Source organism: Protopterus annectens, chromosome 17.part0, assembly GCF_019279795.1.
Source record: "Protopterus annectens isolate FY-2018-M chromosome 17.part0, PAN1.0, whole genome shotgun sequence".
Lineage (NCBI taxonomy): Eukaryota > Metazoa > Chordata > Ceratodontiformes > Protopteridae > Protopterus > Protopterus annectens.
Genome location: NC_056751.1, coordinates 104,398,437 through 104,419,874, shown reverse-complemented (window position 1 = coordinate 104,419,874; position 21,438 = coordinate 104,398,437). Strand labels below are relative to the sequence as shown.

At 38.4% G+C, this 21,438-nt stretch overlaps 1 protein-coding gene across 1 annotated transcript in view; it reads left to right on the top strand.

The window, feature by feature from the left end:
• The window catches only part of LOC122791337, an 848,919-nt gene that overhangs the window by 432,584 nt on the left and 394,897 nt on the right, over nucleotides 1-21,438 (top strand). The window lies entirely within an intron of this gene.

Below are 21,438 nucleotides of genomic sequence, written 5' to 3'. Positions count from 1 at the left end.
AAAAACTGATTTCCTCTTGATAAGTGAGGATAGTTGAGTGTTGCAATAATGTGTAGATTATTTAGTGCTTGCAATGAGATTTGGACAGTGCTGAGCACAAAGAAAGAGTTTTTAGTGCTAAAACTGGAAAACTAGCTAGTTCTAGGGGAACAGAAACAGTTCTGAGTGCTAAAACTAGAAAACTGGCTAGCTCTAAAGGAAAATCTGAAGAGCAGACTTTCTGGCATTGGAAATAGTTTAACTGTAGTTAAACGTTGCTATGCAATGTGCAAAATTGCAAAAACACATGTTTTTAAACAGAAAGATGAAAGATGAAAGGGATAAAAATAGCCCAAAATGGCCAATAAAACTACAGATTCTGAGCTGAAACCACTCTTCCAGCGACAAATAGGTTTTTCAAAGCTCACCACTCTCACTGATGAACAGAGAAGCTTCCCTCTATCTTAGAAAGGTTTGGGCAACACAGAAATTTACAAACAGCCCAGAATTCAGCAAAATCTGAAAACCAGGTGGGAAATAAATAGAGAGATATGAGTTTTTTTTTTTTTTTGTTTTTTCAAAAGTTAAAGCAGATACAGGAATACAAACACTTTTAAAGCAGAAAAATGGCTATCGCACTTGAGTGTGTAGCCCTTAACAGTTAAACAGTTGAAAAACACTAAAAACGATCAATTAAAGTGCAAGCAGTATAATAATTCAAAGAACAGTTCAAATAAGTAGCAAAGTTAATAAAAAACGGTCGGAATAATGTGGCTAGCAAAAATAATCAATAAAAAGCAAAACAGAAATACTTAATCCACTCAAAGTCCCCCTTTCTCTCTCTCTCTCTCTCTGCTGCTATAGGACTCTGCAGGACACTCAGGCAGTTTCTTGCTGAGTTAATAGAAGAGCAAAAACTGTGCAAACATGGGTTTTTAAACAGAAAGATGAAAGGGATAGAAATTGCCCAAAATGGCCAATAAAACTACAGATTCTGAGCTGAAACCACTCCTCCAGCAACAGATAGGCTGTTCAAAGCTCACCACTCTTACTGATGAACAGAGAATCTTCTCTCTACCTTAGAAAGGTCTGGCCAACACAAAAACTTACAAACTGCCCAGAATTTAGCAAAATGTGAAAACTGGACTCTACTGGTACTAGAAAGGCGGGAAACAAATAGAGAGATATGGTTTTTGGGAATTTTTTTTTTCAAAAGTTAAAGCAGATACAGGAATACAAACACTTTTAAAGCAGAAAACTGGCTATCACACTTGAGTGTGTAGCCTTTAACAATTAAACAGTTGAAAAATACTTAAAATGATCAATTAAAATGCAAACAGTATAAGAATTCAAAAAAACTTAGAACATAAGCAGTGTAAAAGAAACCTATAAAAAACAAACGGAGACGATAGTTATAGGAAAACAATTTACTCAGCGCTTTCGGTAAAACCAATGCTTCACCTTCTTCAGATAGGACATACATCAATTAAAACACTTTATATACAATTCAGTGTGACACTTAATAATTAACAATTGGTGTTTAACAATCAACAATGCATCCAATTGTTCCAGATCAGCTGCTGAATAACGTTAGTGTTAAAGGTGTAGTCCACATATAAACAAGTCTTTTCAGAGCCTACAACACATGGATTGTAAAACCTTTCACTAATCCAAATACATAAAAATAATTAAAAATAAATAAGGAAGTAAAAAACATGTTGAAAAATAATATTTAACAAATATAATAATAGATGGTAAGTATGTATAGGTATAAATAAAGTCAAACTTTCAGAGGTACATTTAAAGCAGTGATGTGTGTGGATGTTAATAAAAAACATCAGTGTAATTTCTAAATATTTCAGCGTCTCATAGATAAAAGTTTGAGAATGCATTTAATAGATATTTGTTCGTTCAGACCAGGGGGTATATAGGCAACTGTCCTAATCTGCCACTCGAGCTCCTCCATTTCCAAAAGGAGTTGCCAAGGGCCACCCCTCGAATCAGGACATCTACTGTGCAAAACTACAAAGTTAAAATAATTGTCTGAGTACTCGAGAATGTGTTTAGCCAAAGCATTATTTGTGTCACTTTTACTAATGGCATAAACATGCTCGTAAATACGCTGTTTCAATTTTCTCTCAGTTTTGCCGATATAAAAGGTAGTGCACTGATTACATATAGCGGCATATATGACCCCTTTAGATTCACAATTGAATCTGCTCCTAATAGAGTATAATTTATCATTGATCACGACATCTTTAGTTATTCGAATGTTTTTACATTGAGCACAAGCCCCACACTTAAACATACCATTAGAACCTGACCGTTGTGGTTTTATCCTTTTTTCTAATAGGGCTTTAAGATTTAGATTCCTCCTATATGTAATCTTGGGTTGCTGACCCAGTTTCCTACTCAAAACAGGGTCCTCTATAACCACCCTCCAATTTTTGTTTAATAATTGCCTAATGTAAACATGGTCAACTGAAAAAGTGCATAGAAAGTTGGTTTGAAAAACTTTATTGTTAAAAGGGGTAGCTTCAGAAACCTGTTCATTGTTTACTGATGTTTCTTCAGACAAAGGAGCTCCCAATAACGGTTTAAAGTAGCCCTCGTGTCTTTTACCCACTACTTCCTCCTTAATGTTGACAATTAGGTTAGTTGGATACCCTCTATTAATAAACATTTTTTCTAAGTTCTGGCATTCCGCTAAAAAGTCACAAAAGTCTGTGACCATTCTAGCTGCTCTTACCATTTGCCCTTTCACAACAGCTTTCTTTTGGTGAAAGGGATGACAACTGTCATAATGCAAGAGGGCGTTGGAGTATGTAGGTTTTCTATAAATTTTACTCTTATATTTAAGGTTAGGGCCATCTTTATATAGTAAAATGACCAAATAGCTAATGCTGTTCTCATCCACATGATAGGTGAAATCCAAAAAGTTAGTCAGTTTTACGATCTCAGAAATAAACAAAGGAACTCCTTCTTTAGGGCCTTTACACATAAGGAACATGTCATCCTGGTACCTAGTGTACCAGGAGACATGTTCTCTAAATAGTGGATGTGGGAAAAGCAAATTATTCTCCCATTGTGCCATGACGATGTTGGCAAAGCTCCCTCCACAAGGGGAGCCCCTAGCTACTCCTGATGTTTGTAAAAAGATATCGCCTTCAAATGCTACAAAGTTGTAAGAAAGAATTAGTTCTAATAGAGTTTCCACTATGTACATAGTATTGTCTGGAACTTTCCTTGCAAACAAAAAGTCCCTAGTCCATTCAAGACCCAAGCTGTGAGGAATAACAGTATAGAGATCTTTCACGTCTATAGTCACAAAACATGAGTCAGCTTGGTAGTCTAGTTTGTCTATACTACACAGAAAAGCCCACGAATCTTTGCAGATCTGCACTTCCTTATCAATCAAGGGTTTCAGTATACTGTCTACATGTTTTGCACAAGCGTAGGTTATAGACCCACGTCCATCTACAATGGGTCTAAAAGGTGGGTTTAGAGTTGACTTGTGCAATTTCGGAATTCCGAAAAATGCTGGAATTCTTGGGGCTAAGATGGAAAGATATTGATGCAAATCAATATCAATAAGGGACTCAAGGAATAAGTCTTCTAATGTGGTTCTAACTTTCCTATAAGCAACATTTAATTCGTTAATTGAATCCTTCTTATAAACATCAGTCAAGGTGTTTTTTCATGGCAGCAACATAGTCAATGTGGTTCATCAACACCAGCCCCCCACCCTTGTCGGGTTTCATTGCTGGTATATCACAGGTGTTGGCCAGGTGGATAAAGTCAAGTTCAGTGGGCGTAATGTTAGTAGTGTTATTACTCTGCCCAAAATTATCCTGGTGTAAAGCTCTAGAGTCGAGTTCACACATTTTTTTCAAAAAGGCTTAGATTAGGGTGCAGAGGAGGGTAAAAGACACTAGAGACCCTTTGAGTGTTAATCAGTGAAGAGTTGTTACCTAGCAAAATGTTGAGATTTAATTTACGAACATATAACTTTAGATCTATAAGCGTTTTAGTAAGGTTCATTTTTCTGCTAGGAACAAAAGTAATGCCTTTAGAAAAAAAGTTTACCCATTCCTGGTTAATGTTCAACTCAGTGTAATTAAATATACTAAAGTCTCCTTCAGTGCTTTTACTAATAGTAAGTCCAGGTCGATGTAAATGTTGGTTTACTACCTCCTCCTCTGCCTCTTCTTGCCTCGTTGAGGTAGTTGTTTCCGATTCCCCTGACAAGTGTTTTTTTGACCCTTCGGGGTACTCTGAAAACCCTGTTGATTAGAAACCACTTCTTCATCATCACTAAAGTTGTCAGGTTCAACCACCTCATTGTCATTATTGTTATTGTAAGGTGGGGTGTTGCTTCGGTGGGTATAATTATTAATGTGGCGTTCACTACGCCTTAGATGTTGCAAAGGTTGCTGGTTAGCTGCATTGTGTGGTACTCTTAATTCATTCACCTGGTGTACCCGCACTAAATTGTTGGGTGCATTAACAATGGGGGAACTGTAAGCAGGGGGTCTAGGGTATGGCTTCTGGTTGGCATTATCGTTGACATCATGTGCAATCTTTTTCTTCTTGACATTCAACAGTTTCTCCATAGTGGCCTCAATACTCTTAAAAATACGAGAGTATTCGTATTTAAATGACATAAAGTCACCATGGTTTAAAATCTGATGCTCAAGCACTTCTAAACCAGCTTTAAAATCACATATTTCCTTGTTATAAAAATTAATTAAGGTTGTCAAAAACTCATACCCTTGCTTGTCAAATAGTAGGAGCAGTTCAGAATGAAAAGTAGAATTTTCAACGAAACCCATCGGAAAACGCCACTGGCGTAATCCTTTGGGGATAATGTGTTTATCGATGCACTCCTGCAGGTAAGCAACTTCAAGTTGTAACTTCCAGCACTTATACAGTTTATAGTCAAATTCATTAATTAGAATGGACAGTGAACTCACCGGAGGATCATCCTGGTCAAGGTTCAAGGGGTTTTCAACGTCAAAAAATGGTTGTTGCCCAAAAATGAAGCCATGGTTGGAAAACGGCAGTCCAAGGACATTCCTGACTTATTAGTCATCCCGTTCTGGTGTGGTTGTAAAGCTCCTGACCCAGAAGCTGTCCCGGCTAGCCTAGTAGAGTGCACAGTCAAAGGTTTAGCATGTGTAACAATTAACGGTTCAGTCGGTAGTGCGTTGAGCCTGATTGAAGTTGCATCGTTTGTAGGTTGACTCACTTCAATTCTGTTGTGTTCAGCAGCTGCGTTGGAAATGGGTAGTGCCAGATTAAGTGAAGTTTGGCTCGAATGCTGTAAAGGTGCGTTAGAAACAAAGGATGCATTCACTCTCTGTGTAAGGGCATCAACTCGCCCTACTAGCTCCTGAATAAGGGCTGTAAGGTTTCCTGTCTCTTCCTTATTGTTGGATGCTTTGATTCTTGTGTAAAAAGGATTTGAGATACCACTCCAGTTTCGGTTTCAGACGCCATGAACCACAAACCAACAGTTGACTAAAACAAACTTAGAACTTAAGTAGAGTAAAAGAAACCAATAAAAACCAAACGGAGACGATAGTTATAGGAAAACAATTTACTCTTAGCGCTTTCAGTAAAACCAATGCTTCACCTTCTTCAGATAGGACATACATCAATGATTGTTAAACACTAATTGTTAATTATTAAGTGTCACACTGAATTGTATATAAAGTGTTTTAATTGATGTATGTCCTATCTGAAGAAGGTGAAGCATTGGTTTTACTGAAAGCGCTAAGAGTAAATTGTTTTCCTATAATTATCGTCTCCGTTTGATTTTTATTGGTTTCTTTTATGCTGCTTAAGTTCTAAATTCAAAAAAACTGTTCAAATAAGTAGCAAAGTTAATAAAAAATGGTCAGAATAATGTGGCTAGCAAAAGTAAGCAATAAAAAGCAAAAACAGAGGTACTTAATCCACTCAAAGTCTCAGTTTTCTCTCTCTGCTGTTGAAGGACTCTGCAGAGCACCCTGGCAGGCTCTTGCTAAGGTAATACAAGCACAAAAACTGCGCAAACACAGGTTTTTAAACAGAAAGATCAAAGGGATAGAAATAGCCCAAAATGGCCAATAAAACTACAGTGTCTGAGCTTAAACCACTCCTCCAGTGACAGATACGCTGTTCAAAGCTCACCACTCTCACTGATGAACAGAGAAGCTTCCCTCTATCTTAGAAAGGTCTATAAACACAGAAACTTACTAACAGCCCAGAATTCAGCAAAATCTGAAAACTGGACTCTACTGGTACTAGAAAGGTGGGAAACGAATAGAGAGAGAGATAGGATTTTTGAGGTTTTGTTTTTTTTTTTTTTCAAAAGTTAAAACAGATACAGGAATACAAACACTTTTAAAGCAGAAAAATGGCTATCACACTTGAGTGTGTAGCCCTTAACAGTTAATCAGTTGAAAAATACTTAAAAATGATCAATTAAAGTGCAGACAGTATAAGAATTCAAAAAACAAGTTCAAATAAGTTGCAAAGTTAATAAAAATTGTTGGAATAATGCAGCTAGCAAAAATAAGCAACAAAAAGCAAAACAGAGATACTTAACCCATTCAAAGTCTCCCTTTTCTCTCTCAGCTGCTGTAGGACTCTGCAGGACACCCAGACAGGCTCTTGCTGAGGTAATACAATCAGAAACAAAAAACAATGCCAGTAAATATATAAAATAATTCAGTCATGCAAAAATTAAGAAAATGCAGAACTCTGAAAAGTTAAAGTGCCAAGAATTATTCTTATCAGCGATATATTTTCAGATTGTTTGAGAGCACTCCAGTCAGAACACAAGGAGTTTCTAACAGTGCATCACCTTTATATGGCTGGGGTTGAGTAGCACTCCTGGCAGTGTTGTGTGTATGTGTTCTGTGGCAACTCACTGTATAACTGCAGTGTTTTTATTGTGTGTGTGTGTGTGTGTGTGTGTGTGTGTGTGTGTGTGTGTGTGTGTGTGTGTGTGTGTGTGTGTGTGTGTGATCATTTTACCCAGTTCAGGAAGATGTGGAGGAGCTGCTGCTCTCCCCTTGGTCTCTCCAACCTGGTGCATTTGGTGCTGGATCACCAGTGATCACTAGTGCATGGCAGGTCTGCCTCACAGTACAGAAAATGGTCAGTCTGCTGGAGATGACCTGAAGGGGTCAATGCTGCCCTCTGTGTCTGCCTCTCAGGGGGAGTAAAGGCTCCTCTCCTGAAAGTGGACTGAGGGAATCCGCATGAAGTATGGAGGCTGGTCATTGCTGAGGTTCACTGGCAGCTGGAAGCCTGCATTGGCACCATGGTATACCTTCTACTATAACTTATAGTGTTTGCAGCTGGCAGACCCCACCTACTGGGCTTCTGGAGGAGCAACCAGATGATAACATCAGTCATTCAGGTGAACTATTCATGACTTTGTTGCCCTCTGTGCTGGACTAGCAGCCAGCCATGCCAGGAGCTCCTATCCCATTTCTACTGTGTTCCTTCCTTTATGTGTCATTCCCTAACCTGATGTATCAATTTGAAGAACCAGCTAGGTATTCCAAATAAATAACAACAAAACCACTAGCTACAAAACTGATCCAAAGATAGGAACTGCTGTTGAAGGTTGATACCACAGATTTTTTTAAGCTTATGTAATGCACAATACAGCTTTTCGTATGCATACAACAGACTTCATCAGAATCTAAAATATACAAGTCAAGTGCTGCTTTTAAATAAATCTCCCCCTACTGTAAAAAGTCTGCAATCAGGTCTTAAAGGTATATGACACAGGTAAAATATTTAAAATCAGCCATAAACATATAAAATATAAAATTCAACTTTATTTAAATACCCCTTTGATCTTGCCATTGGACAGGAATGAAAATCCAGGTCTCCCACATAGCAAGTGAGAATTCTACCACTGAACCATGTTTTTTTATGTAAACACAACACAGACATACAATATATATAATTTAAAAAAAAAACACCAAAGCACAAATAGCAACAAGAACAAATGCTAGCATTTATTAGCTCTTGTTTTTAACACTGGGACAAGGGACACGTTGTCATTAATTCCGGGATAATGTGTGGCATCCAGCTTTACTTGCCACTATAACTTTCTTGCCTCCAAATGATCTTTCCATGTCCCCCCCCCCCTTTGGGTTTCTTGTCACATTCTCTAATATATATAAAACAAAAACCCTTTAAAGTTACAACATTTAATGGAGTGTCTGTATAGTGCATTGTTAATATTTTTAGCCCCTGTTTCATAGCCATGCTCATAAATTTGTTTCTTAAGTCATCTCTTGGTCTTCCCAACATAAAAAGCTGGGCATGTACTACAGGTAGCTAAACAGACCAGTCCTTTACTAGTGCAATTTCCATGCTTAGGGTATATAATAGTCTTAGCTGTGTCTTTCAAGTAAAGAACTGATTGTTCTAAAATGGAATTACATTGTGCATGGCTACCACATTCATTGACATCTGCCATATCCATATCCCTATGAATGAGCAATCTACTAAAAACTGCTCACTCCCCTCCCTCTGTGGCAAGTTCATTCAGATGACAGGCCACAGATTAAAAGTGCCTCAGCTGGAAAGCAGTCAGGGCTTTATCTATGTGCATTGCCACTATGAAGTTGACCATCACCACTTACCTTACATTAGTGGGCAGTCTCCTAATAGATTTAGGAAGGCAGGATGACAGGTAGTATTTATTCGAAGGTATTAATGCTGGGAAAATATTTCATATTCTTATAATTAATTTATTCATATCTGACCCTAAATGCAATCTGACACAAAAGGACATGTATATATATTTCTGCACACATAAAAACCTGAGATGCTGCTTGGATAAGTATGTGGTCAGGTCCGATGCATTACCAGGTTACTTCAGTGTTGAAGTAATATACTGTCAGAGGTGATTATATTTTAAAAACGTTTGCTTCCTGTATTGGTAGTGTGGGAGCTTGACCCCCCCACCAAACTTTTCCCAGAACAGTCTTCTTCTTAATTTTTGTTACACAAAATGTTCAGAAATACCCCTTTAGGTTAGACATCTATTTGTCTAACCTTGCATTGCTTTTCTGCCCCATAGTCTGGACTACCCTTGGTCTCCACTGGGGCTGGTCAGCACTGAAAGTGCCTTACCTTTCCCCTTCAACCCAGCATGACAGAGTTGGGTGTGGTTTTCCACTCTAACCATCCTTGGCTAATATTTGTATATGTAAACTCTGCTCTTATATAAAGTTATAAAATTATATTTAAAAAAATAATGGCATCACCCTGTGTGGCAGCAGCTGCTTCAGCTCAACAGTAAAATGTGCATCATTTGTCTTGTTTTATGTCAAAATCATCAAAAAGAACAGAATGTGGGGCAAATACAGAAGGAAAACTAAGTTATGATAGAGATGGCTTACAGGAAATTCGACACTAAAGCTTATGGTGCAGAAGGATTGATGAGCTGCTGACTGCAGGGCCTGTGAGGCTTACAACACTCCTCAAACTACAAGAACTAGGAATTATACTCAAAACATGGTTCAAATTGCCTTGTTCAAGCAAAGCTGTCTGCTACCACATACAGGAAGTGGAAAAGATGTGAAAGAACAAGGAAGTGCGAATCTCGTGCTGGACTATCTGCCAGGTTAAAAGCTAATCCATACAGGCCTGTACTCCCATCCTTGCTACTGGCCAATGTTCGCTCCTTGGATAGCAAAATGGGCTACATAAGAATCGAGTTAACCACTCATAGCAAGGTGAGAAACAGCTATGTACTCATGTTTACTGAGACATGGTTAAACAATAATATAAATGACAGTGCAGTCTATGTAGAGGGGCTTACATTATTTAGAGTAGAAACCAGGCAATCTGTGGAAAATCAAGGGGAGGGGGTGCCTGTATCAATGTCAGCAATAACTGGTGCACCAGCTGTGAGGTGGTTACTAAACACTCAGGGGCGGCTCATGCTATGGGACTGCAGCCCTCCCACCTAGAAACACAAAGAAAACAAACCGTGAAACAAAAAATTAAGAAAAAAAAATTTTATTTTTTCACGTGTTCCAGAGCTCCACGCATGCACACTCAGACTGTCCCACAGATGCCCAGGAATCTGTGCGGTGACGACTGCACAGAACAGAAGAGCTCTGGACTGCTTCATCAGCAGACAGGACCAATCAGGAGACAGGTGAGTTGTAAGCTCTCTCGGGGGATTATGCGGGCTTGGGACTTGGATTTTGAGTGGGCTACTTGCTGCTGCTTCATGGAGTCGGGTCACATTTAAATAGGTAGGTGTTTGGGACTTGAATTGTACTGTTGCTGAGCCATGGAGTCGGGTCCTTGAAGTGTGTGTGTATGTGTGTAAAATACCCCCAGTTGCTATATACTGGTGGCTAGAGCAATGGTGGTGTGGTAGGAAATACCTCAGACTTGAATCCTGTACCTTGTATGCAGGTGTTAAGGGCCTGAATTCCCTAACCACCACCATTTGTAAAAAATATGCAGATTTTTGTCTCATATTTGATCTGTTCTATTCCTCATAATATCTGTGGTTTCTAAATGGTTAAATGCTTGATATTTGATGGTGCAGTGGTAACATTGTTGCCTCACAGCTGCAGGTTCTCTAGTTTGATTCTTGGTTGGGGTGCCTTCTGTGTGGGGTCTGTATCTTCTCCCTGTGTTTGTGTGGGTTTGCTTTTGTGTCCTCCCATGTTACAAAGACATGTCTGCATTATTTTTTCCTGGGCCTCTGCTGAAAATTGTTTTTTTGTTCCAAGTCAGACTGTCCTAGTTAACAAATGTTAAATAAAATTGACAGGCATTTGAATTTCAGACTTTAGGTTTCTAAATGTTTAATTCCTTCCATATTTGATGGTGCAGTGGTAGCATTGTTGCCTCACAACTGTATGTTTTCTGGTTTGATTCTTGGCTGGGGTGCCTTCTGTGTGGGGTCTGCATCTTCTCCCTGTGTTTGTGTGGGTTTGCTTTTGTGACCTCCCATGTTACAAAGACATGTCTACATTATTTCTTCCTGGGCATCTGCTGAAAATTGTTTTTGTTCCGTCAGAAGTAAAACTGACAGGCATTTGAATTTCAGACAGGATATTCTTCAGAAAATACATAGTAACACAACCTTTTATTCTAGCAATTTTCTAAGTTTATAAAATGAATATTTGAAATTTGTCCTTATTTGTGGGACTGTATTCCCCCATAATTGGCTTCATCCAGGTTTTTTGTGCTAAGGTTGACAGCTATGGCAAGAACTGAATTCACTGAATATGTTTGAGGGCTGTATTCCCTCATTACTGGGTTTGTCCAGGTGTTTTCTGTTAAGAGGTTGACAGCTATGGTGAGAACTGAATTCACTAAATGATAACCATTTAAGTTTCAGTCTTCCTCTCTTTCAGAAAGCAGCTGATTTGGCATAGTGGTATGTTGCTCTGACTGTTTTGCACAGGGACCTTGGCAGTAAAATGTATGGTGGTAACTTAGCATTTTATTCTAGCAACTTTCCAAGATTATACAAGCAATGTTTAATGTGTCCCTGGTTTTTGGGATTTTGACCCCCCCAATAAATTTTGGCTTTTTCCAGATTTCTTGTGCTGCGAAGTTGAGATGCAGTTGAGTACTGAGTAGATTTTACAAGGAGCCGAGAGCTGCAGGGGAAGAGAAGTTTAGTGTTGCTTATGTTAAGTCTGCATGCATTGTTAATAGCACAACCAGTTGTGTACTTGCTTTTGATGCAGAAGGCTGTGGGTTCTACTCCCACAAGGGGTGGATGCTGCCATACTGCAAATGTCTTCCTTGGCGAAGATGCTAACTATGAGCCTATCAGTTTGCCATCCATTTCCTATTGCAATATTACTAGCTTATCATTTTTTAATGTAATATAGGCAATTTATTCATCAAGGGCAACATACACTTTATTTTTCGATGAAACTATGAAATATAAAGGTGTTTGTTAGCAGCAACCTCTTCATTAGTTACAGATTTGTTTAATATGGAATTATTTAGATGACTTTTACTTCTTCAGAGATTGTGCATATTTACTGATAATGATGAACTGTATAATTGTGCATATTTACTGATAATGGTGGACTGTAGAGGTCTGAGTAGACTTATATGATGGAAATGTTCTGAACTGGACAGTTTTGTCATTATGGGTGCATGCATTTTGTTTCATTGTTTGCTGGGAAAATGTTCTGAATTGGGCAGTTTTGTCATTATTGGTACATGTGTTTTGTTTCATTGTTTAATAAATTTAAAACACCCTCTAACAACTGTACTGTATTGTATTGTACAAGGAATATAATTTAGTACAATCAGGAAGGTGTATTAAAGAGCACATGTATGTTTCATAGGCAAGGGGCCTATGATTTGAAAACAGCCAAGAAATCATCTTTATCTGCCACTGGCAAAATGTATTTTCTTTGAATGTGGGTTTCAATGCTGTTTCAATGAATGTAAGTTTCAAGGGCAGAGAAGTTTTAATGCTAAGTCTGTTTTCATTGTGAGACTGCATTGCTTTGTTTAGCAGATGTCTTAGTGTTTGTGCTAAAATGCAAAATAAAACTTTCAAATGAAGTCATATCATCATAGAAGTAAAGCAGTATGCACATTAGTGTTTATGGTAAATGGAGTGAAATAGCCAAGTAATGGATCATTGGAATGGCTGCAAGGGGGAGGGCTCCATTCGACCAAGATTTTGAGCGGGGGAAGGATGGCAAACTCAAAGATAGCCCAGCTGAACTATACCTCCCAACTGTTCAGATTTTCACAGAATGAATAGATTTTTGCTTCTTATTTTTGGTTTGTTCCTCATAAAATTTGTGGTTTTCTGGCAAATCATTTAGGAATTAAGTCACTAAATAATGACACACTGAGTTTCAGACTTCATAACCTTCAGAAATATGCATGCTAAAGTAAGACCTGTTATTCTATCAACTGTCTCAGTTTATACAAGAGCAATTTTTAGTACTGTTTATATGTTCCCCCAATATATGTGGCCTTGTCCAGACTTATTGCATTAACAGGTTGAGAGGTACATGCAAATAAATTGCTTTATAGAATTAGGCATAGCCAAACCTCTCAACTGTCCCCGATTTTGGCTCAAAATGTTGCTCTTCCCCTAATAATCCCTCCGCAAAATAGCAATTTTGGAAGAAAACATTGAGGGTTTACAATTAAGAAATAACTGTAATAATCAGAGTTATAGATTACTTTTATTTCAGAAATGCATGTAGATTCTTTTATTTTGTCAGCTGCTCAAGTTAGCAGTACTAATATTTAAAAAGTGTCCCTTCTTTGACAGGTTCCCAGCTGTATTGTGTGGCTATTTTATATTTTTGCATCACATTTTTGGTCCATTTTTCATAAAATTGTGTTTTTTTGGCAAATTAATGGTAAATCATTAAAGACTGAAGTTAGAAAATAATAACCGCCATTTGAGTTTCAGGTTTCATACCCTTCAGAAAATTCATACTAATGCAAGACCTACTGTTCTATTATCTTTCTAAGTTTATACGAGCAATATTTAAAAATTATCCATATTTTTGGGCCTTTATCCCACTTCTATGTATGGCTTTGCCCAGATTTCTTGCTCTGAGGTTGCGAGGTATGACAAATGTGTCAGGGCCATCACAGTCAGCCAGAGACATTTCAAATTGTGACATACTTGTTGCACCCCACTCCCCCATGTAGTGACTCTGGATATGTCCAAGCAAGGTAAGGAGCAGTTATGCAGTATAAATGTGCAGAGTATCCCCCCATCCAAGGTAGACACAGATACAACAGTGGCTTTTCATCTGTCCTTGATTTTGCAGAATGGTCTGGTTTCTGTCATATTTTTGTACTGTTGATGTATGCTTATTACTCAAAGTGCCTGTTGCTCTGTGTTTAAGTAGCAGTGCTTTAATGACCATCAGGTAAGCTTGTCTGAGATTGTAAGATGCAAGTAAGCTTTAATAAGCATACTGTTAAAGAATTGCCAACATTGAAAGCCTTTCTGCTGTTGCCATGCAGGGAATACTTAACTAGATAATGTATAAGCCTTGGGTATTGAAATGCATATGAAAGTATTTGTAATGAAGGACAGGATTACTTTATTTTAAGAAGCTCATTACACTTGGAGACTTCCAGTCATCTCTGAGGGCTTTACCCGTAAACTAAACAGAATGCCAATTGTGTGGTCCATAACCTGTACAGTAATCCTTTAAGCAATGTATCTTGAGCTTGTTTTGGTCCATTTTTCATAAAATTGTTTTTTGGGGGGTTTTTTTTGGCAAATTAGTGACAAATCATTAAAGACTGAAGTTAGAAAATAATGGCAGACATTTGAGTTTCAGATTTCATACCCTTCAGAAAATTCATACTAATGCAATACCTATTCTATTATCTTTCTAAGTTTATAAGAGCAATATTTAAAATATTTTTGTTCCTTTGTCCCACTTCTATGTATGGCTTTGTCCAGATTTCTTGCTCTGAGGTTGAGAGGTATGACAAATAAGTCAGGGCCATCACAGTCAGCCAGAAACATTTCAAATTGTGACATACTTGTTGCACCCCACTCCCCCAAGTAGTGACTCTAGATGTGTCCAAGCAAGGCAATGAGTAGTTATGCAGTGTAAATCCCCCCATCCAAGGTAGACACAAGTAATACAGTGGCTTTTCGTCTGTCCTTGATCTTGCAGAATGGTCTGGTTTGTCATATTTTTGTACTGTTGATTTATGCTTATTACTCAAAGTGCCTGTTGCTCTGTGTTTAAGTAGCAATGCTTTAATGACCATCAGGTAAGGTTGCCTGAGATCGTAAGATGCAAGTAAACTTTAATAAGCATACTGTTAAAGAATTGCCAACATTGAAAGCCTTTCTGTTGTTGCCATGCAGAGAATACCTAACTAGATAATGTGTAAGCCTTGGGTATTGAAATGCATATGACAGTATTTGTAATAAAGGACAGGCTTACATTATTTTAAGAAGCTCATTACACTTGTTGGAGACTTCCAGTGATCTCTGAGGGCTTTACCCGTAAACTAAACAGAATGCCAATCGTGTGGTCCATAACCTGTACAGTAATCCTTTAAGCAATGTATCTTGAACTTGTTTCTTGTTTGCTTTTCATTTTTTACTTTAATCATGTTTTCCGCATGAAACAAGTAGATAGTTTTCAGGCAGCAGGTCTTTTTTGGATAAGAAACATTTTTACAAGTGGGGGCATCACAGAGATTTCTACTTTCAGCGTGTTACTTGGTACTTTAATAAAGCTGAATATAAATTATAATTAGAACTGCAGTGCAAGGAGAAATGGTTTGAGTTGAGTGCTGCTTGTTTTTCTTATACTTGATTTTGACTGGCATTCCAGTAATATATTTAAAAAGTAATTTATTTTTTCATGCTTCACAACCTTTTTGTTTCCATCTAGATATTAAGTAAGCTGTCATGCAGCCAATGCACTGAAATATTTTTATTCTTCTGCACTTCATTTTGTCTTGATTGGACTCTCATAATGACGGTTTGGCACCCAGGGCAGCATATTTAATTAAACTTAGTTTTTGTGGTTTTGAGCATAGCTCCTCCCCTTTCTAGTTGGCCGCACCCCTTTTCATTGACCCCACCCATTCAGCTGTCTCCTGCAGCCCCCCTTTGATTTGAAGTCACCAGCCACCACTGTAAACACTGTTCTAAAAATATCAAGTTTATATCATTGAAATGCAGACCTTTCTATTTGCCAAGGGAGTTCAATTGTGTGAGTATCACAGTGGTGTATATTCCACCCAGTCTCAATATTAACGAGGCACTGAATACACTTTACCAGTCAATCGTGAGCTACAAAACCAGAATCTACAGTTTGCTGATATAACAGGAGGTGATTTTAATCAAGCAAATCTGAAAACAGTTTTACCTCATTAGTTCCAACATGTGGTCTTTGCAACTAGGGCAGAAAACATTCTGGATAAGGTCTACACCAGTGTTAAGCTAGCATATAAGGCAGTACCTCATCCACATCAGGGTAACTCAGATCATCTCTTCATCATGCCAGTACCAGCATATAGGCTGTTGTTAATAAGAGGAAAGCCATCCAGGAACCAGATAAGGGTATGGCCAGAAGGAGCCGTCTCAGCACTCCAGGACTGCTTCAAAAGCACGGACTGGAATATATTCAAGGAGGCAGCTGCTATGGACCAGAAAATTAACCTGGATGAGTACACAGAGTCTGTGATGGCCTATATATCAAAGTGTGTGGATGATGTGGCAGTCAACAAGAGCATCATCACATGAATGAATCAGAAACCCTGGCTTAAAAGTGGACTGTACAAGCTTTTGAAGGCATGCAATGCTGCCTTTAAGTCTAAAGACAAAGATGCCCTTAGGGAAGCCAGAGTGGCATGATATATAACCTAAATCAGACTACAGGCCCTACCCTCTTAATGTGATGATAACACTGAGTTTCTCAATGAGCTGAACACCTACTTCAGCAGGTTTGAGAAGAGAAACAATACAATAAATGCCAACCAGCCATAAAGATGAAGTGCTCTGCCTTCACCCAGCGGATGTCAAAAGGTGCTGTGGTGAGTAAACCCAAGAAAGGCAACTGGTCCTAACAATATTCTGGGGTGGGTGCTCGGGGACTATGCTAACCAATTAACTACTGTTCTCACCAACATATTCAACATCTCCCTACATCAGGCCACAGTACCCAAATGCTTCAAGAATACAACCATTATACCACTGCCCAAGAAGTCTCCACCCTCAAGCCTGAATGACTACCGCCCAGTAGCTCTCACCTCCACTGTAATGAAGTGCTTTGAGAAACTGGTCAAAGACTACTTAACATCAAGTCTTCCTGAAACACTGGACCCACTCCAATTTGCTTATAGATTCAATCACTCTACTGCAGATGCCATCTCACTGACACTTCACTTATCCTTGGCACACCTGGAGAACAAAAACTGCTATGCCCGCATGTTATTTATTGACTTCAGCTCAGCGTTCGACATGGTCACCCTCCCCAACATCTGATTGAGAAACTGGTTCACCTGGGTGTTAGCGCTCCTTTATGCAACTGGATTCTGGATTTTCTTATTGACAGACCACAAAAGGTATGTTTAGGCAACAACACCTTGATGAGCATCACACTGAACACTGGAGTACCTCAAGTATGTGTTTTGAGTCCCCTGCTGTTCGCCATGCTGACACATGGCTGCATCACTAGGTACAACACAAACCACATTATTAAGTTTGTGAATGATACTATAGTGGTGGGTCTCATCAGCAATGGTGATGAAAAAGCCTACAGAGAGGAGGTGAACTAACTGATTGTCTGGTGTGACAACAACAACCTGACTCTCAATGTGAATAAAACAAAGGAGATAATAGCATACCTCTCAACCTGGAAACATCAAAAGTCTGCACAAAGGCCCATGAAAACAGGTTCAAATCTGTACACTGAGTAACATAACATTTGCATACATAATTATGTAACCCCGGCCACTCCAGTGGAATTGTGGGATATCAACTTTCAAACATAAACTGAAGAACAGACAACCAAAATATGGCCCCATCCAGAGTCAGACCCTGTAGTAAATGGTAACCATTTTTTAAATGTGTAGCAATGATGTTCACTGGGAACTTGGGAAGGGATGAACCTTAGGATTTTGTTTTTGGTGACTTGCAGTATGTTGATTTTGATGTGCCATCTGCCTGCCCCCCCCCCCCCCATTAAAAAGGGCACATCACACAGCATTAGGACACTATCACCACTGCAATATACAGCAGCTCTACTAATATTACTGTCAAATGTCTTTAGATTTTTGTTTTCAGTACAAACTCACAGTTTCAAAAATGCCTTAATCCCTGCTCACTTAACAAAAACACAAGCAAGCATCATGTACTGCCAAAAAAAAAAAACACAAACCTTGAACTGCAAGTGAACTTTTCTTGTAAGAAACATACAATCACACAGTAAGGCATTCTAGGAATTATGAACACTGCTGCAAAAACTGTAACATTTCAGAAATAAACATTAACCAAAAAAGTTGCACTTCACTACAAACAGACATTTACTTTTCCATGTTAAAATTCAGACAAATTTCTTGGACAAAGTGCACCAAACTGAAAAACTGTCAATGCCCCACAGTTGTAACTTAAAAGACACTACTCACAACGCAAACATTCATGAATTATATATGTTGACAATATCCTGTCTAGAATGCATAAACAAATTACCCTGGTCCTAGCCACAAACAGGTTTTTGAGAAATTAGCTAGGGTCCTTAAAAGAATGTTCCAAGTCAGGGAACCAACCCACCCCCCACAAAAAAGCCAAAACAATACAATTACACTTAGACATACACTCCAAGATAACACTATTGAAAATAGCCATAGAGAATTTGACCCATCATGTGAAATTCTTTACCCATACACCCATAAAGTGTGATACATTAAAATTATTAACTATCTTAAGCAATTTCTACAAACAAAGTTAGCTGAACCCACTTTTTCATGACACTGGTTAACTATCACAAACATGTATACTCTTTCTACATACTTGTATATAGTGTATAAATATTTTCTAATCATTTATAAATACTACATCAAATTTTTTTACAAACTTGCAACACACATGTAGTACATAGCAATGTTCTCCAGGACTGTACTAATATGTATTAAAATAACATGCATTTTTTCTGCAACTGTACACCCAGGTAAGAACTGAAAAGGATATGCAGACCAGCTCACCTACTTGGATTATAAACCTGTAAAATAAAAAATACTACAGCACTAAGTAACCACTTATAATAAAAAGACCTTTAAAAAGAGCAAAGTCAAAGAAAATTCACACCTTGACTTAGTGGCTTCACACAGCAACCCTATTTCTTAAAGAATTTTGTCAATTCCATCATTGGTGTTGGGGGACCCTCCCAACATAAAGGTTTGCCATGACCTCACAACCTGCATGGCACATAAGCCAACTGAACAGTACCTTAATCTTTACAATCAATGTTACCTTTAACCGATGCATGTTACAGTGGTTGACCCCTAAACAGTTAATCAGTTAGTTCACTATATAAAGTTAAAAGCAAATGAAACACTTCCTCAGTCCCAATAAGGAACTGTAAACATTCCAACTCACTTCAGTCGCTGCCGCAGAGTAACATCACTTATGATTAGCGATATATTACCTTTTGATTGCTCAAAGCAAAGTTCCAGGTGGACATCCCAAAACTAAACTGTGCAGAAATCAAAAAAGTCATTTCCAAATGAACAAAAAATGATGACTATAACCTTAATGCCAAATGGCTGGTGTATAGCCGTCAGTGACTGTGGCATCTACAATAACACACAGAAGAAAGAACTGTTTGTTGGACATCTTTATTATCATTTCACTACACGTTCCACTAGAGATCACTACAACAGATACTGCAAACTAATGGCTTAAAAACAACTTTGGAAAGTTACAATATTTGGTCTACAAAAAGGGATACTCCAATAAAATTACAGTCACTCAAGATACCTCCCATTACCTTAATATAAGTTAATGACAACAGTTGCAGCATTCTGAAACGGTATCCACAAAGAAAGGCCTTGCTGCTGATAAATGCAATCTGAGCCATAAGCACAAACATGATCTAAGAAATAAGTACAACAAATAAGTACAACAACATATGGAAGCACTTAACCCTACCGTTACCGGAGTTTGTACTAGTCGGATGCTGTTCCTTACACAGGAAGCCGTGTAATAATGCCGTTTCTCTCCACATAATAAAAGAAATCAATGCAGTGACAGAGACTCTTTTTTTCACACACACAGAGCTGTTTCTCACACACAAACACACACACACACACACACACACACACACACACACACACACACACACACACACACACACACACACATATCAGTCAGTTTCTTCAATGCAGTGATAGTTAAAACAGAGTCTTGCTGTTTCTCACACATAGCAGACGGTTTTGTTTCTCACATGCAAACACATAGCAGATGGTTTACTGAATTACCCATATGAAATCAATGCAGCAATATTGCCGTTTCTCTCTCCACAGTCCACAAAAGAAAAGAAATTAATGCAGCAACAGGTAAAATATTGAGTCTTTTTTCAACACTCATATAACAGCCCCGGTTTCCTGAATTACCCGTACTGGATGAAATCAATGCAGCAATAGAATTAAGTCCTTTTTTTGCCTTACCTTGGGAAAGATCCCACTCTGCTGCTTCCAGTTAAATTGAATATTGCCTCGTGAAACTGACGTCATCATGCACGCCCTGCACATGATGACGTCAGGAACAAATTAAAAAAAAAAAAACAGGAAATTCGGAAATTAAAGAGGCCACTCAGGAATTTGTGGCACCCCAATATTTTGCCCTCAAAACCGGTATTTACCAAGGAATTCAGTATGGTTGAGAGGTGTGGATAATAGAAGACTTCAGGAAGAGATACAAGGCTCATTCTCCACTCACAATCAAAGGAGAAGCAGTGGAAAGGGTGAAGAGCACCAAGTTCCAGGGGTGCATATTGCTGAAGACTTGTCTTGGTCAGTGAACACTAATCACATTGTCAAGAAGGTGCAACAGTGTCTACACTTTCTAAGAAGGTTGAGGAGAGCAAACTACCACCTTTATTTCTCACAACCTTCTACAGGGGTACCATCAAAAGTATCCTGACTAGTAATCTCTCGATGTGGTAAGAAACTGCATGGTTTTAGATCACAAATCTCTCCAGAGGGTGGTGAAAGTGGTGGAGAGAATTATCAGGTCCATGCTCCCATCTATCCAGGACTTATACTTTGCTCAGGGCCTCAGCAGAGCCATGAAAGTAGTCAAAAACTGCACTCACCCTGCCCATGGTCTGTTCTTGTGTTTGTCTTCAGGCAGGAGATACCATAGCTTATGTTGCAAAACCACCAGCTTTTTTCCACAAGCTATCAGACATCTGGACTCCAGTAATAACATACACCATGCTAGTCATGGAAGTCTAGGGTTGCAGCGCTGAAGTAATTCACAGACATATGCAATAACTCTATGAAAGTACAATCTTATACTTTATGTACAATATTAACAATGCCAAGTTAAGATTCTGTGCAATATGCCAAGTTAGCATTCCGTGCAATTTGAAATCTGATTTTGATCTGTGCAATATATTATCTGTGCAATATTTTGGGTACTGATGAAGACATGTAAGTGGAATAGTCTTGGTGCATTCCATTGTACTTGTTACTGCACTGCATAATTGTCTTACTGTTGTTATTGTTGGATTAGCTTTAATGTATGTGTTATTGTTGTATTAATATCAGTATATGTTGTATGCACATTGAGTTTGAAGTAACACATTTTCGTTCAGTTGCACTGTTGTGTGGTTTGAATGACAATAAAGTTCACTTTGACTTGGCTTATGCCAATGGAGGAGTTTATAAATATGTGCCGGTGACCTAGGCTTGCTAAGCTATGTTGGCCTC